This window comes from Epinephelus moara, chromosome 20, assembly GCF_006386435.1.
Source record: "Epinephelus moara isolate mb chromosome 20, YSFRI_EMoa_1.0, whole genome shotgun sequence".
Taxonomy (NCBI): domain Eukaryota; kingdom Metazoa; phylum Chordata; class Actinopteri; order Perciformes; family Serranidae; genus Epinephelus; species Epinephelus moara.
In genome coordinates, this window is record NC_065525.1 from 26,486,935 (window position 1) to 26,506,136 (window position 19,202).

A 19,202-nucleotide genomic window follows, 5' to 3' on the forward strand; every position below is an offset into this window, starting at 1 on the left:
AGGAAAATGCAGCGGGGTGAAGTTGATAAAGAAACATAAAATGGAAATACTCAAGTTAAGTATAAGAATCTCAAATTTGCTCTTAAATACAGTACTTATTAGTACTACAGCAAACTGAGTTAATTTCCACCACTCAAATTCAGCCCCTAAATTGTGAGTGAATTAGTAACAAATAAAGATTAATTATGATCAGACTAATTAGTCATTATTTTATGTTACCCGTCTGTAAAAGCTCCATCCTTTAAATCATAACAAGTACAACTGACTGTAACTGAAGATGCAATTGACATGCAGTGTGTGTTCAGTCTACATCTTTTTTTTTTCTTTTCTTCTTCTTCTGTTGTTGGACTCAGTGACGGTAAAGGCGTGACTCACAGGACCTCTGTTTGACTGCCTGAGAGGGTGGGATTAGGAGCACTCTGTCAGAGGCCAGACAAGGATCCTGAGCCTGGAGCCAGTGAGTCACGAACCCTCTCACAGCAAACGTGATCACATGCGTTTAGGAGACACCCACCCACAAAAAGCATAACCAGCCTCCTCTCCTCGACGCCCTCAATTGACAACGAGGGCAAGCAGCATTTAAACAACACGAGTCTGCAGAGTGAAGGGCTCACATGTGAGAAAGCACTGCGAGATGTTTACAGAGCCCAAAACGCTGCCCAGACTGCTTTAACAACTGGGTGCAAATCTGTCTGACATAAAATGCAGAAGGACTTCTTGGACTGTCTTCTGTGCTTTCTATAATGAGTCTGCACCATGGTAATTAGATTCTGCCAGCATTTTGTGGTCAGGTGATCATAGAAGAGCGTATGTGGCTACTTTTGTTTTATATGCTGCTGCCAAAGTGAGAAGCAGGAAGGACAAGGGCACCAGCAGTCCAGTGGCCTAACGTCGAGTTTACTCTTTGCTGCTGCGCCTTTAATCACATCCTGCTGTGAAGAATGCACCACCACAGACACCAGAGCATCCATAAAGCTGGTTGAGGCGACACGCCTGCTGGCAAAGTGAGCCACTCATGTTGAATTTTAATTGTTCTGTAAGCTGCTGCAATCTATTAAACATCCCATAAACAGTCTCCCGTCGTTCAGCTCCCCAGGCCCAGATCCCCGGGCGACCCCAGACTTTGTGACGACCGAGAGCTTCCTACAGATTCCCAGCAAACTCTCATTTCCCTTTTTTGTCTTGAAGGCTCCCATGTCACTGCGGAGTACATCGCAGCCACTTCAAAGCACAGGAAACGGACATCTACATTTTTTCGGGGGGGATCAAAGAGATATTTCATGCTTGCATGCGGCACTTTAAACTGCATAAACACAGTGTAAAATACAGACCAAACAGTGTCTGTGTTTATATAGGTAACAGATAAGTACAGCAGCTACTCAATTGTCTTTTGTTGAAAGTGTTTTTCGATGTTAAACCGCAGATTGTTCTGAATGTTTCAGTAAATCTTCTGTGTGAGCTCCTGGAATGTTTATGTATTCACAATAATCCGGCCTCCAGTCAGCTGCGATGGAAATTGTCATCCACATTAAGAACAACAGCAGCAATTTGCAATCTCCTCACAAAGGCAACTCTTTTATCTGTGCATTCTCCTGTCAGGATCCGGGATGAGTCACACAACACAAACTGGCACTGTGATTTTCAATTTGTCAGAGAGGCTGGCTGATTCTGTATCCCACAGAGACTGCATGTCTCCCGCTCCCATTCATAAAAAAGAAAAGCCAAATCAGAGCCCCACGCCCACTTTATTATAGGGCATATGCTACATCTGCTCGATCCCACCCTTTTGGAAAAAGGCAGCACGTGTGTTGACCAAGGAAGTTTGGACGCACTGTGGCCGGGTGATGGTTTCATGCATGTGTGTACAATTTACAGTATTGCAAAATCTGTTCCTCATTTTCCGACAGGGCGATGTGTCTATTGAGATAGCTTGCCATTGAAAACATTCACTGGAGCGTGGCGCACTCACTGATAGCCCCAGTTGACCTTACATGTTGTATAGCAAGAGAAACGTGTCCTTACCTGCAAGTTTGCTGCAAGTGGATATGGGTGTATAGCATGTGAGAGTGTTTGGGTGCTCCTGGCTGGGGAACATGTTTGTGTGTGTCTTGCCTTACGAGCAGCTGTCCCCTGCAATGAGCCGTGCATATGACTCAGCTTGGTGGACTCTGGCTTTGAGCCACAAGCTGTCCTGTACCCAAATCTGGACCTATGGTGACGTGTGTGTGTGTGTCTGTGTGCGTGTCCAGGTTATACACCGTGCAGCGTGTCTCTAAATTGGGACACAAATCAGCAGGCTTTCCGCAGCATTATTCACATTATAACTGCTCACCACTAATAGCTGGAGCGTTACCCAGCCACAGGTCTGGGTTTGAGCTCGGAGGGAGGAGAAGAGTGGCTGGAATGTTCATAACTGTGTTAACGACAAGTAAAGCCACTGCAGTGAACGTAAACACAAACATGTGAGCCATGACAGCTTAAAGACCCATGCACTGCCTGGACAAAGTTGACGTTGGGGCCAGAATATCCAGTCGTTGTAGCGATTCATAGCTTTGACAAGCTTACATAATTTTTCCTGTGAAGTTGAAGGCCTCGGAGCAGCTGCTTCAAGTCACCTCTTGTCTCTTGAAATAAATTGAGCATGTCTGCCTCTACAATAGATTTAAACTTTATTGCGCACATCAATCTAGCTGAAACAGAAACTTTGCAGCGTGGATCTCAAAGTTTTCAGCACACCCCAAATGCCCTTGTTTCATAATGTTGTCCTATGTTCCACATGACCTGAAATCACTGTGTACTGGGCCTTACAATCTAAACAAGTGTGCCTCTTGCATAATTCGGGCAAGAGTCTGGACTCTGTAACTCCTGTTGATCTTGGGCCGAAAACGTGTCTTTCACTTCTTACTAGTGTAGCTTACTCCTCCAGATATGTCATCCTGTTACAGTAAATGCTAGTTCAGCCCAGTTAACCCCACCCACACACCAGAAATGTGACTGCACGTAGTGTGGGCACGCTGCAGCAGTGTGAAGGGGGGGGTGCCAGTTGTGTGTGGCAAAGCGCAGCCAATAGCATTTAGAGTTGGTGTTAGAGGTTATGTAGTCAGAGGAGAAGTGATACTGGGCACATTTTTGTGACTTTAAAGGGCTGGACTTCCGGCACCCCGTCATGTACCCTCCCTCTCCCTCTGTGGCTTCTTCCCAGTCCAGCTCCACTCAGTCACATGCGCTTCACCCAGAGAGAAAGCTCCCTGACTATTTTCCACACACAGTTCACATGCAGGCAGTTGAGAATGTCTGGCAGCGAATCACTGTCAAATCTTTTGTGTGTGTGTGTGTGTGTGTGTGTGTGTGTGTGTGTGTGTGTGTGTGTGTGTGTGTGTTCATACGCTCTCTAATGTCTGAACGACTGCCAGAGCAGCTCAAGCGACAGTGGGATATCTATCTGCAGGACTGAACGTTACATGTGACTGGGGTATATTTTAACTGGGTTATGTAAGTGCTCCAGCCTGCGCTCTCCACGCACAGATGAGGAGGGCTACGCATGATGCAGAGGACTGTGAGCTCACCACAAGCATTACCTTCGCACATTGAATAATCCTTCACACGGCTGCAACTTGGGGCCGGCGCGCATTTCACAGACACTGGCTCTTCAAGTATTTTCAGTATATTGGTTTTTCCATCTCTAAAAAAAGGCCGTTAAAGATAGACAATACACTCTTGTGATTCATAGTTATTACAGCTCATCTTTGCCGTCAGCAAATGTGCTCATATTGATTTCAGATGGTGTAACATTCTGAGCTAGTAGCAGTATAATATAATCTTAATGTGAGGATTATGTAAGAGGATTTCTGAGATATAAAAAAAAAAAGTTAACCTCACACAAGCACCGACTGCTCCACTCACACTTCCCTGCCATTGTTAGATTCATCCGCGGGTTGTGATCACGTGGCATGACATAAGCAGATAATTAGGTAGTCATTACATGAGACAGACACTTCTCGATAGGTTGATCAAGCCTTTACTTGAGGCTCCCCGTGGAGAGCTGTTGAGAGTGCTGACAACAGGCTAGCCGCCAAATCTATGTCCAATGTAGAACTGCCCACGCTCCCTCTGCTAGCACTTTTATGGGATCATTATGTGGGCGTTTTAGTGTGAGATCCTATCTAGAAGTGATGCGATATGGGCTGATAATTTCTTAGTAGGCAGCCATCCAACCTCACTCGGAGAGGAGCTGATGATCATAGCACTTTCATAGCAGAGTTTTGACCCGAAATTTCATCACAGGCCTGCACAGACATTATCACAGATGTGCGCTTTCGGAGGTTTGAAGAGATGTTTAAATGATAAAAGCTGTTAAACTGGGACTACTGTAAAACCTCAAATGCACACGGTAACCTAAAATACATTTTGCTCTTTCTTTTTACTCTGGCAGTGTTACTTCACTTGATCACAAACAAAGTCAAATCCAGTTTTAATGAACCCATGTGCTGCTTGAATAACAATACCCCCAAAATTATGTAATATGCTTGTGCTTGGCTGTGAACTTTGTGTAATTTGACACCATTTTTTTTTGGCTTTTTTGTCAGTTGTAGCTTAATATTGTAGTTTTGGAAACAAGTGGGGAAAAAACTAAGCATATTGTTTCAAAGATTACAAAATCATAACATGATCATTTGTTGATTTTTGTTGCTGATTTGTTCTAGACTCTCCTACAGTTTGTAGCAGTGGTTAAAAACCTATCTTTATACGCAAGCTTATGGTTAGGTTTTCAAGTGTATTTTTATTTGTTTTAGAAATTATTATTGTTACTATCTAACATTTTTTAAGAATAATTACAATAATAGTACCCTCTTTTTACATATGTAATACTTTATTATCTTATATAATATTTTATGTTTGTCATGTATGATGTATTTTAAGCACATTGAGTTACGCTTGTCGTATGAAATGTGCTGTATAAATAAAATTGACTTGACTTTACTGGTCCAGCCAGAGGGTCCAGATTTCTCCATAGTCATTAGTTCAAGGTCCACACAGTTTAATATAATCAACGTCATACTTGCTTTTGGCCATGCTGTCATCATCAGTCATTCACTCTACAGCAGGAAATGGTGCTTTGAAATAAAAGCTGTGTGGCAGAAATTCACTGTACTTCAAAATAAAGTGTGTTTCTTACCAGATATGTTCTGAAGTCTATTCTGAATGGATTTGCGACCCACTTTTGGGCCGCAACCCATCAGTTGGGAACCACTGGTATATAGCAGTAAGTATGACGGACACTCACACAGACACACAGGAGCTGTGCAAGTTCTGGACTTACTATAGAGCGGCAAAGCCCCCTTCTTCCGGTGAAACACCATTGGACCTTATTTCTGAACAAATATGTCTTGTAGTTAGCAAATCATTTTTTTGATCCTGTTTGAATTCTGCCATGAATTACGCACAAGATATTTGTCAGTTTTAAAGATGAATTTGCAAGTGAAGAAAGTCACAATTTGTTGAAAAAGTGTTTAAGTACAAGTCATTAAAGTGACATCACAGCTTTCTCTGTCTCCGTAGCTACAGTGCCTATGCGTTTTGTACTGGGATATACTCACAGAACCAACAGGTGTTGACCATTCTTTTGCTTCTTTGCCCACAAGAAGACCAAGGAGTTGTGTGTGGAACATAGCTAAGTTACCTACCTAGCTTGCTAACTGGTGTTGGTGACTTATATAGTGCGAGATGAGAGATATATTTCACTGTGCAGTTTCACACAAATCTAACCAGTACTAGGTCAAACACACGACAAACTGACTTTCTTGATGTGCAATATTATCTTTTAAATTGGGATCATACATGTGATTAATGGGCGACATGGTGGTGCAGTTGTTAGCATTGTCGCCTCACAGTAAGAGGGCTCCTGGTGGTGGAGGATTTTACATGCCCTCCCTGACATCCCCAACAGGATAAGCGTTACAGAAAATTTTGCAGTTTACTACTGTGCATATTTTTTCCACAATAAGGTCCAATGGTGGACTCGGATGGGGAGGGACTTCACCTCTCTATTAGGGCCGCTACTAACGTTTCTTTTCACGGACAAACTGCTGATTATTTTCTCGATTCACTGATTACTGAGACTTAGTCTTTAAAAAATCAGCAAACAGTAGCAAATGTCCATCAGAAGCAAATGTTTGGCATTTTTGCATTTCCCATCAATCAAGCAATCAATTAATAGACTGATAGTTGCAGCTTTACTTGTTAGAACTGCGGGATAAGGCATACATTTGAAACAGGACAAATTTATAAATGTTTAAATCAGCTTCCTGTGTGCTGTACAGCCAAAATATGTCTTATTACATTTCACATGAGGCAAATAATTTTGTTACTAACCAGTTTGTTTGCAGAAACGTACAATTCCACAATGACAGTTTTTATTTTCAACAAAGCAACAGTTAAATCTGCAGAATAAAAATCATCTGCTCATGTCAATTAAAATACAAATTTCATCATTATATTCTTAATCAACAGTGAAGCCAATAATGTTCAGGGTTATGTTGACTGTCACTAATGATGTTTGTCAGGGCTGCTCTGTGAGCTGACGGGGAGCACGACACGTCTATCCAGGAGGCAGAATGTCAGAGCGCACTTTCACCTTGAGATGCCTCACAATCTCACCCCGCTGCTGTAGCAGAGCAGCAGACATGCATTAGTCACCCATTCAGAGTTACTTAAGAGTTCGGTTCAGAGTCAGACGTCAGAAATTTCCATCCAGAGCAGATCTTTTATAGGGGTTGTTTGTGGCTAACACGTGTCCTTGGCCCGGCCCCAGGTGTGAAGTTTCTGCTTTCCTCACCAATAGGAACAGAAAAGCTTCAACGTGGGCTTGATGCATTTTTTTATTTTTTTTATTATGCTGCTGCTGCTGCTGCGGCTGCAGTCATACACTTGCATAACATTGTGAGGCCCACATTAGGACTACAGCTCTTTTGTTTGGATGTCATCCCAACCTTTTCAAGTGAAAAAAGTACCTGGCTTCTCTCCAGCCTTCTTCAGAGGAGCAGCGCTGAGATTCAACAAGGACCACTGAGAGGAGTTTGCTTCTCCTCCATCACATGCTTTGAAACAGGAACACCAAGATGGCACTTTAAATAATGACTGCACCCTATACTTAGCCATAGGACACCTACTCCTGCTCTTGTGCATGAGGCTGAAACGAGGGAGCACATGTGTGATGGCTTTCAAATGTCAACAAAATGCATTTACAGTAAAGCCTTCTTGCATAAGAGCATGCGCACTGAGTATGCAGAGATGAAGTCATTCAAAATCCTCTACAGAGCCGGAAAAGAGCCTGGGGGGGAGGTTAGATAAGGCGAGGGGGAGGACAGGTGTCAAACTGTGGTTGTTGCAGAAAGTACATGTGGAAGGAGCGTGAAGGACCTGAGGGAGTGAGGGTCTGACTCGCTGCTGCTGCTGCTGCTGCTGCTGCTGTGTCCAGAGATCGCCCCTGTGCAGCTCTGTGCTTATTCTGGCATACACGTGACACTCTCCCTCCCTCTCACTCCCCTGCCCCCAACTTTGTCTCTCTCTCACACACACACACACACACACACACACACACACACACACACACACACACACGCACACACACCTTCTATCACTCTACGAATGTACAGAACTGTAATCTGTTCCTGCCCCCTCACTGCCCTTTCTCACATTTTTACACTCCCTTCCCTAATTCTCTCGCTGAACTTCCAGTCAGTCACCTCTGCCTCTTTTTGCCCCCAATCTCATTCTCGTGTCATCTCGTCAAGCCCACCAGTTCACACATGTGCAAACATCCGCATCCTTCCTCCATGTGATCTTTCCCATGATGACTTCATAGAACAAAACCTCTGAGTATTGCATACGTATTTGAAAATTCAGCATGCAGAGGAATGCATGATTCACAGCCTTTTTTTTTGTTTTGGGTACATTTTGCACCGCTTAACTTGAAGAAAAAAAATGTTGGAAAGTGTGAATCTTCTGTTGTTAAATAAAGACACCATGAGGCTGACGAATAGAACGAATGTGACGTGAGCTGCAGTGTGCCACGTTTTTTCTTTTCTGTCAATTCAGTGTGTGTTTTAGGAAGCAGTCAAAGTCAAGCGGAAGAAAGGGCATGATGATTCAGACAGCGATTCTGCTGCCACTGGCATCTTGGTTAATATGATAATAAGAAGACATTTCCATGTCATCTTTATTTAGACTATTTTCAGGTCAGTGACCCCCACCCATTTAGGTTACAACGGTCAGGTGACCTGAGATATTACGAGAACAGACAAGTCATAATCACACCCACGAAACGTCAGAAGAACAGATATAAAAGGATTAATAAAATTGCAACACAAGGAGAACCCGGCCCGCACACCTCCCTTCATCACACCTCCCTTCATCACACCTCCCTTCATTAGCAACACTTGGTACAACCACAGGTCTTCTTTTAGACACAGACTTTTGTCACACAGACAGTTTGACTTCTTACAGCAGGCAAAGCAAGGGTATGATTAATAACATTAATGCTGGCTTTGTTCCATTCAAGTGTTCCTGTAAGGCATGACAGCGAACCGGTATGTACCACAGAGGGATGGTGTCTGAATTAATTACATCCTTTTCACTGTATAGTGTATTATTTTCTGCCCGTTATTTTATTTGAGTGTCCTCAAAAGTTCCCACAATGGAACAGAAAAAGTTATGTCCATGACATGGCAATACTTTCTGCTTCAGTTACTGCTCACTATAGAGTACTGTACTGTATATGGAGTAATGAATGAGTTAATGAAGAAGTGCTTTGAGACGCAGCTCAGGATCCTGAAACAGGCGCACCCAAATGGACTGTAGCCATGATTATTTTTTATTTTTTTTTATCAACTACAGCAGTGATTACACCTATCAAGACATTTCCTAACGCAGCATTAACAATGGCTCCATTTAATATCCTAGTTAAGTCATGACAATGTGACTTCATGCACGGCACCAGGACCCTGGAACAGCCACACCTTAATGGACTGTAGCCATGATTAATAGTGCTATTAATTACACCTGTGCTTTTCCTGTTATGATGGGTCAAAGTGTCTGCCATTCTCTTGAATCTGTTCTTTGCTATTCTCAATCACATGGAGGTAGATAAATTAATTACACCAAATTGTATCCTCTGTTTACTTTCTGAAATAATTACACCAACATCGATATATCAATCTGCCATGACCCTATCTGCATATCAAATGACAACACAGATGGATGGAAAAACTAAATGATGTTTACGTCATCATGGGAATGACGGTAATCCTGTCATAATGGTGCTAATGCTAATGTAAATATTTGAGCAGATGTTAGACATTATAATGATAATATGCAGCCTGCACCAGGCACATGCTTACAGGAAACATTCTGTATTTGTAAAGAAGTGAAAAAGGGTATTAAAGGGACAGTTCACCCCTAAAATTAAAAAATACATATTTTTCCTCTTACCTTTAGCACTATTAATCGGTTTAGATTGTTTTAATGTGAGTCACCAAGAGTTGGAGATATCGGTCATAGAAATGTCTGCCTTCTCTTGAATATAATGGAACTAGATGGCACTCGGCTTGTAGTCCTCAAAGTGCCAAAAAAGACATTAAATAATCTCAACAGCAATGTCGCTTTCCAGTTTCCAGTTAGACCTACCAAACGTATTACTGCGCATACGGAAGCGTGCATTGACTGCTAGCTCATCTAGCACCACCGAGCTAGCTAACGTTACACCAAGGAGGACATCATTAATGTTTGCATCACTGTCACAAGCACGAGCCTCTCACCTATGAGTAAATGCTTCCTTCTGCACAGTGATACAGTTGGCGGTTGTAGTTTGGTAGAAAGAAAATAGTTCCTACATGAAATTGCTCACAACAAGGATTATCTTGAGTAACTGAGTCATGCAGTTGAGTTTTTCAAATGTATCTATTTAGGGTTTTGAGCACCACAAGCGGAGTGCCATCCAGTTCTATTATAGTCAAGAGAAGGCACATATTGGGGTAGACAGCGTTGCCAGATATACGATAATTATCGTATTTGTACGACAATTTGGCCCTCTGTACGATGTACGATCAATAATCCCAACAAAGACCAAATGTACGATAATTTGACCATTTCGTGAATATGTGGTTGTAATCAGTATGCCGGAGTTTTTTTGTGAACCCTGAAGGCATCTGTTCCCATGTGACATGTTTCCAGCCAATCGCGCTTTGCTTAGCGTGAGATATAGGTGACGTTTGTCTCAGAACAATGATCACAATTGGCTGATTGGTCAGCTGCGATCGCCCCACGAGATGCTAGGACCCGTTAGGAAGTCGAGCGAGAATGAGATTCAGTAGGCTTGTTAGTTTGGTTATGATGGGTGTACGATAATTTCCCTCAAAATACGATAATTTTGAGTCTCAGGTACGATTATCCTACATTTCCCACCTGGCAATACTGGATGTAGAGATGTCTGCCTCAGCCACTCACACACAACAATTGATTTTGGGTGAACTGTCCCTTTAAAACAATAGGACAGGATGTAAGCGCATTTGTGATGAGGGGAAAGTAAGAGGGTGCTAATGGTTATTTCAGAGAACAAATGTTCTGTTGATGTTTTGTACCCAGTCCAGGGTTTTACTACATTGGCCACTGTTATTAAAAAATCATTTGCACATTCATCTGCTCTAATGTGTTCTGCTTCGACTAGCTTACAACTCATTTAAAGTATATGTTCACACGTGCATGAAAAAGCAGGACCAAAGAAAGAGACATGATTACCTGAAGAGAAATCCTAAACTTAAGTTCACCCCATGATAGATTTGGGTGCAGAATATGAGGGCCCTACACAGTAGATTTGTACAGGGGACCACTAAGGATAGACCTGTATGATTTGGTTTGCTCAAATAAAATTCATTCCACGGAATATTTCGAAGCCAGAGAGGCATTTCATCAGATAAAGATGTTGACCTCATTATGGTCTGCACGAAGCCAAAGTGTTATCAGGCTGTAAAGGCTGGTGATTTTCCACTATAGTCGATTGCGAGCCAAAAATGTTTCCCTTATCCTCCTTTTTGTGGACACCAGCCTGGCCCGTGAACTGGGTGTGTAAAGTGTGGAAAATTCCAGGTTTTTCTGGAGAGGAGCAGTTGCGTGTGTTTACTCCTCCATCTCTCTGGAGACATTAACTAGGTCAAGCGCAAATGAATCTGCCAACAGCCTAAAGAGTAGTGGTGACAGAGGGGAGGGAGGCGGTGTGGGGGGGGGATTCTGTGGACTTTGGGCACAAATCTCATAGTCAGGATGAAACTCAGTTACCTAATTTTAGCACAAGCCTCCCTCATGGCCCATTAACTTTCCAAGGAGGTCTGAATTCACGCAGCACCGGTTGGAGCTCAGCTCAGCAGGATCCTGGTTAAACAGTTTAATGGTCACACAGCTAATTATGTATAGCCACAAACTAAGCCAGTCAAGGACACTCAACATTACAGCCATTTATCCAGCACTAAATCTTCCTTCACTGTGCGCCCCGAGACTTCTGAATGATATGTTTTCTGTCCCCATAAAGCACTAAATTTTCATTATATATGTTTTCGTGCATGTGACTCCAGTTTGCTGCATGATTTCATACTGTGGATGGAGTACACCCGAGTTAAGCCCATCCTCTCTGTGGTATTTTCATTTCATCAATAAAACGTGACCATGTAGCGAGACTGTGGGTTACTTTTCCAGATACAGCTTCTCAACTTCCTCTGAGATAAAAATCAGTGGCTGCAATCGAGACTATTTCTCCTTTGTAAATAACAATACCATGAAATAGCAACACATTTACAGAAAACCTTGTAAGTTCTGCGAAGGACATCTGCAGTATTTCTAAATATTGCTCTAACATATGGGGAGCACATAGAGAGAACCATGTAATTATGTAAGGAGGATACATGTTGCAATGGAAACTAACATAAAGTTTGGTTTTTACGTAAGGGAACATACCTCTCAGACACATGCGTACGGTGGTAAAGAGGCGTGAATGAGGGGGTGTAACCTCAAAGCACAGCTAACCACATTGAGTCTGACATCTGATCCTCAGGAGGACAGGTTTCAGCCAAATATTTTAGGCTAATTTGCAGGTCTTCTGTTCCACAAGGTCAATAGGTTCAGAGTGTCACAGATGGCTGAGCCCAGGAGCCAAGGAGCTGGTATTTCTTAGCTAAGAGAAACAGAGAACGAGGGGGGGATGGGCTCTCAGCAGGTCAATGGGTTTCTTTACATTTGTGTATGTGTGTGCAAAATGTATGTGTGGAGCCACGTGCACTAGTGTGTTTGTACTGGCGTTCCAAATTTTTTAAGAGCAACCAATTAGTGTGTTTTTCTGAATGGAAATTTGTGTTTCCACTTAACAAAGATGAACAGCTGAACCTGAAATGACGTAATCTCATTTACAGACTTAAGTCATAGTGGAGGTTTACAGTAACCGATTTAAGGGTAATTAGCTTCAACATCTTACAGAGGAATGAAACAAGCACAGCCAGAAATAACAAACGATGCTGTGTATCTTAACATCTCTCATGCACCTGATACGGAAACACTTGAGAAGTAAAGTGAGTGTGCACTCACTGGTGCTTAACACACTCTGACCTCTCATTGTCCTTGGCCTCAGCAGAGCCTTTATGTTCTTTTGTTGTGTTATGAAAACACGAGCCCGTGGAACAAGTGACATGTTCTCCCTCTGTTGTGACTCAACTCTTACATGTACAGGACTCACGCTGATTTAATGTGGTTGCCTGTCAGTTTTAATGTACTTTTCACTTCAGAGTAAATTCATGTAATATAGCTGGAATCATCGTATTTAATTTTACAGACAGTCTCTAGGTACACAGACTTAATCACCCTGATGTTGCATGGTAACAACAACAATCACTTTTAGGTAGACAGCCAGCGAGTGTTTTGAATTGCAGAGATATGTGAAATCAGCAAACTTGTTTATTTCTGTTGTCACTGTCAGCCTTAACTGTCACATTTAAAAAAACATAATTAAACACGTTTGTCCGACCGACTGTATGTGACGTTTCTGCTGTGCTTATTTTATGTACTGTGTTGCTTTGCTATCAACTTTTATAAACCAAATCTACCAGCATGGAAGCTAAGCAATGTACTACTGTGGATGGAGACCACAACAACAGATTTTAGCCACCTAAAATCATCAGTATCAGCTGACGTGTAAGCTATATTCGAAATATCTTCTTTGCTTTACCTCACAAACTAACTAATCACGGCAGCGGTACATCAGCATCTCCTGTGCTCTGCAAAGTAAAACTCTTTTTTTTCCCAGTGGTGTCTGGTGACTTTGAGATAACGGCTTCAGTTTCTTGTTGGAAATGGCTGTCTGACGGCAAAGTCGAGTGGTGGAAGTATTCTAAATATAGCATACACTTAAACTGATATTGATGTTTTTTTGGTAGACCTTTTGTAGGTGGCTAAAAACTAACCAACTGAGGCAGCATGTGCTCAGCGCCATTTCATTTTAGGTAAGCGATGTGGGCATTTTCTACCAGGAAGTTATTGTAAACAAACATTAGGATTTTGGTCTGTATTGTATTTGTATTTGTATATATTTCAACATTTTGGAAACAGGAAGTTAGATGAGAAGACTGATACTGCTCCCATGTCTGCACAGAAAATATGTATTGCCACCCGCCAGCAGCCAGTTAGCTTAGCTTAGAATACAGCTGGCTCAGTCCAAAAGTAACAAAATCTGCCCTTAAGTTATGCATCAGGCTGTTTCTTGTCATGGAGCTGTTGCCAGGCAACCAGTGGCAACTTGAGGGAGTTATTGCTCCCAATGTTTCCTCATACAACGGTTCATATGATATCCTATGTGCCCCATGAAAAATGTTATGTACTTAACATCATGTTATACACGTAATATAAAGTTACGTAGGTTAGGTTTAAGCTAGTAAGGTTGCTGTGGTTAGGGTTAGGAAAAGACACATAGTTGGGCGTCTTTGGGTTTAGGAAAGTAAAGGTACTATGGTTAGGTTTAAGGAAAGAAACCTGGTGACGACGATGTACTGTAACCGTCTTTTCTTGTATATTGGTGTTCCCCAGTTCTTCCGGGCTGTGGGTAAAAAGCGTCATCATTTGTTTTTTTTCCTCTTCGTTTAATTTTTTCCAGCACGGAAAGAAAGTACTAACACTGGTGAGCACGGGGCACCCACTCTCTCTCGTCTATCATTCGTACCTGTCCCCACGAAGGGCGGGTAGGAACCAATTAGCTCATAACCTAGGGAACACAATGACTCCACTGAAACACTGCGCATGAAAATCCAAATTAAACAATATACAAAGTACTTTAAATGACAATGAAATAATAATTTACAAGTAACTCAATGAATTTATTACTACTTAAATATAAATACCCATTAATAAATAACACAGTAACTTAAGTAATAAAAATAACCCAAAAATATAATTACGGTTACGGTACCAAAGAGTGGCTCAAAGCTGACTAAGAGTTCACACAGTTTTTCCCTTGGGGAAAGTTCCGTGTTCCTCCTTACAAAATCGCTTCCCTTTTCATCCTTTTACTTACGTCAGCGCTTTGGTCACATGATCGCATCCCTCCAAAATATGTGGCTTATACATGAATTACCAGCTCATGATTATGTAAGATATGTACGAATTTTGGTGCATTGCTTTTCGTAGCAAAAAGTATGAACACTACATGAGAACAGCCTCCTGCTTCAAGCCGTGCATTAGAGTCTATAAAATGATGAACTGATATTTTTAGACTTGAGATTTTGTACGGATTAAACAAACAAGATATAATGTGTTAATTAGGGAGCTTTAGACCTGCTGGGAGGCAGCTTCAGGACAGAGCCAGGCAGGGGAAACAGACGGAGCCCTTGTTTCCAGTATTTGTGCTAATCTAAGCTAACCGGCTGGGGATGTAGCCTTATATTTAATGAACAAATATGAAAGTGGTTTCACTCTTCTCGACTAATTGTTGCATGTCACTCTCCTCCTCACTGTTCTTTACATTTTCAGTAATAAGGCAAAATGCCACCAGTAATCTCAGTGGAAACAGTCTGCCTGTTGCATATTAGGTACAATAATAAGTACTCAGCTACTGACTCTGTACCACTGAAGACTGCAAAGCTCGCATTAGTGAAGAGTAAATACACAGTAGCATGCCATTAATTATCCGTGGACTCAACTTAAACACAAACTGTCAGCGTGACTGACATTTGTTTATTGAACTTGGTGTTTTAAATTTACTCAGTGAGTAATACTATGCGAGAAAACCTCTTGAATGTTGACACCAAATGTCCGTGCAATTTCAGTCAAACCACAAGGAAAGTTTAAGTGCTTTATATTTAGATATTTTTCATGCATGTTACTTCTTTTTCCACCGTGTCATCAGGGAGCAATTACTGAAATACAATAGGGTGCTACTGAATTTGGGGCATTTGCAAGTCCCCTTTTCAATCCATTGAGCTTCTGTAGGAAGGTATTCAGAAGAAAGAGCTCCTAGCTTTTCTTACAGCACCTGACCTGACCTGACCTTTGGCTTTGCCTTTTCAGTAGAATGTAACAAGACACAATGTGAAATGTGAGACCTGAGCCTGACCTGCCAGGGAACATTCACAGAGCGCCAGCTAAAATGTCACAGCTGAGCCACAAATCATGCAGGAAATCATGTGAATGAGGTTAGAGGTCCTGGAGTTCGCTATGAGGTGCGTCAAGTTCCTCCATTGTACAGTAAAGATGACCTGTAGTGGAAGTAATTAAGTACATTCACTCAGGTACTGTGCTTAAGTACAATTCTGAGGTACTTTACCTGAGCATTACCATCTAATGCTGCTCTTTACTTCTTCCCCACTACATTTATCTGACAGCTATAATTAGTGTTCGCATATTACTGTCATCATATAAAACATCTGATAAGCTTGTTCATTGACAAAAATCTCCTCTTAAGTCATTTTTAGAGTGGAATTAAGTCAATAAAGTTGCATTTTCATTTTAAAATGTGAAAAAATATCTGCCAATGTAGTAGAAATATTTCCGCCTGTTTTCGGTGCCAATCAACCTCTTACAAGAATTTACTAAAATCTACTTTTTCATGATTAGAGTGCTGCAACCTGCTTCATTATCTCTCATTTCAAGATTACAGACACTCATTTCTGGAACAACAAGTTGATTTAAATTAGGTTTGAAATATTCTTACTCCTCAAAATAAGGTTTCAGAAGTATAGCTTCATAAGATTGATGTTTTTGCAGGTTTAAACCGCCCAACACTTTATAAAATATTTTATACGAGCTTTATCTCAACTATCGACAACAAAAATTCAACTCACATATTAATGTATCCCTGATAATAATCTTATGACACTATAAAACTCCACAATAGGGCCCATTTGGCATGATAAGTATTGTTACATTTGTTACTTTAGGTATAATTTTTCTGATAATACTGAACGCAGAACTTCTGGTATGCATTGTTATATTGTTAAGTAAAGGGTCTGAATACTTCTTCCATCCCTGAAGACGACTAAATGATGATAATGATGATAATGTGTGATGATGTGGCTGAGCAGGGCTAAACCAAAACTTGTTAGACTAAGCAAGATTCCATCAGTCCACGTCCACGTTTAGAGGTCCGGACGTTAATCATGTCAGACAGGCAGGTTAATGTCACATTGATTCACATAGTTTTGGTTAGGAAAGTTTCACAACTACTTCTACTTTTAAAATAACTTATTTAAAGGGATAGTTTGGATTCTTTTTAAGTGGGGCTTTATATCTGATCCATAGTCAGTGTTATTATGTACAGTAGATGGCTGTTGGTATGCTCCCAGTTTGGAGAGTTTAGAGAATGTTTTATAGCATAGTAAAAAATTCACTATGAGTTTAAGTGTATGCTATATTTAGAATATTTTCTCTGCTTTACCTTGCTGCCATACAGCCCTTTCTGAGGGTGGAAAGAGAAGCCATTACCTATGCCCTTTTCAATGTAGTATTTCTACCTAATTAAAACACAGAAGTTGTTGGTTTTACTGCAGCTTACTGCATCGTTTATTTTGTTAATGAAATTTGTGTCACTTTGGTGAATCTGAACTAACCCTTCAAAACACCAAAGTCACACAATACCACAAACTAAGCCATTGAGGCAGTGGTAGACCAGCAACTCCTGTGTTCGGAGAGGTAAAATTAGATTTTTGTTCAAGGAGTCTGTTGATTTTGAAGAGAGCACAAATAAGGGCTGTCTGTTTGCAACGTAAAGTGGCAAAAATATTCTAAATATAGCACACACTTAAACGCATATTGATTTTTTTAGGTGGCTGCTGACCCTGTCCACAGCAGTACATTGCCTAGCTTAAGTGTCCCTGCCTGCTTCTCCGAAACTAGACATGCCATCTTCCATCTATTTAAGTTCATACACTGACTATTAAAAAGTACCTCATACAACCTGATTTCAAAAAGTCTGAATGATACCTTTAAGTCAACGATGTGTTAGATTTGGATTGCTGTTTTATCAGACCACCTTGTACTGAGGCAAGTGGAGGTGGTTGACCCTTGCCATATAACAATGAACGCAAATGTTGAACGCTGACCTGTAATAGAACATATCAGAGACAGCGGACTTAAGTGGCAGATTAGCCCGATGCTGCTGCATTCACCACAGTTAGAAACCCATTACTGCTCTCTGTGTTTCTAGTCCTCTCCCTCCATGTTCCCACTGCAATTTGAGCGCTGACAACAAAAGAGTGAATGCATTATGAACTCAAGTTGAAAGCCTGTCATTATAAGTAGCGTGCTCATGTGCCCATGCTGTGACTCACGAGCGTGCTTCATTCAGCCTCCCACTCCTATCTGCACATGTCATCTGCTGCTCTGTCCTCCATCCATGCTAACGTCAGAGGAGGCTGGCTGTCCTCCTACATCTCCTGCAGAGTGCGACCAGTTGGATAGGAAGCCTGGTCCAAGTATGCAACCTCTCTGTAGAGGCTGTGATCGACAGCAGACACAGAGGGCCCGCATACTGCCTGTCTAATTACCAGGCCACATGGGGGACAAGCAAAACAGCACACGGTGTACGATATCGGCTCAGTGTGCTTCTTCACATCCCGCACTGCGTTTGATTCTGTCCTTGCCTGAAGCCCGGCCAGGAAGCATCATCAGTGTCTTCACTGTCTCCCCCCTTAGAGCTCCTGTTACTCCCTCACATGCGCTCTGGCCGGTGCTCGGCAGCCTTTGTGGATGCTCTGACAGACAGAAACAGAAATAGCTCCACAAATAGACCCATCCTCTGGCTCACAGGGGAGCAGTAGCCCCACTTCTGTGTGCTCTTGCCTCCTATTTCGCGTGTGCCTCGGGCCAAAACAAGTTAGCTAAGAACCACAGGGAAATCAAATTTGGAATTATTAGATCATACCGAAAAGTATCAAGGGAGAAAGAGAAATGTGTGCATAAATACATATTGTTATGAAAATAGGTTGATTTCTGGAGCTTTCTGCTGTCTGTCAATAACACAGCGTGGAATAGTTTAATTTGGGTGGCTGTATTTACCTCATGTAACAAATTTCCAATAACCCGTGGGTCTGTTTTAATCTGCAATAGGCTTTCATAAATTGAGAGACAAACTAGCTCCGAATATAGACAATGAGAGAATGAGTGCAGCCATTTATCACTCGATGCCATTAGCATGAAGATCAGATTACTGAAGGCCTCCCTTTACAGTCAGACATGTTACATGATGCTTTCTGGGTGATAGAGAGGAAGCAGCCCTACAATAATAAGTGGTAGCTGAGTCTGCATGAGAATAATTTGCATTGATTTTTCATTCATTTCACTCCTTCACCAGAAAATGATTTGAATTTAACGTGAGCACAGAGTGTACATTCAGCAAAGCTCACAATCTCGATGCGGTTTCACAGCGTGGGAAAGTGGGAGGTGAGAGACTGCTAACGACTGAGTCAAACCTCCGTCTGTGATGCGGCTCCTGTGCCTTTTTTTTTTTTTTTTCCTTTTTTTTTTTGTCTTGGCTGTCAACTTGTGACAGACACAAATATTGTCTCTTCCCTGGACTCCATGTGTCCTTGAGCCGGCCCTCTGCTTCCCCCTGCAAGGATGATGCTCTGAATCATCCGTCTTTACTGTGTCTACTTGTCGGCTGCGTGACCCATCTCATT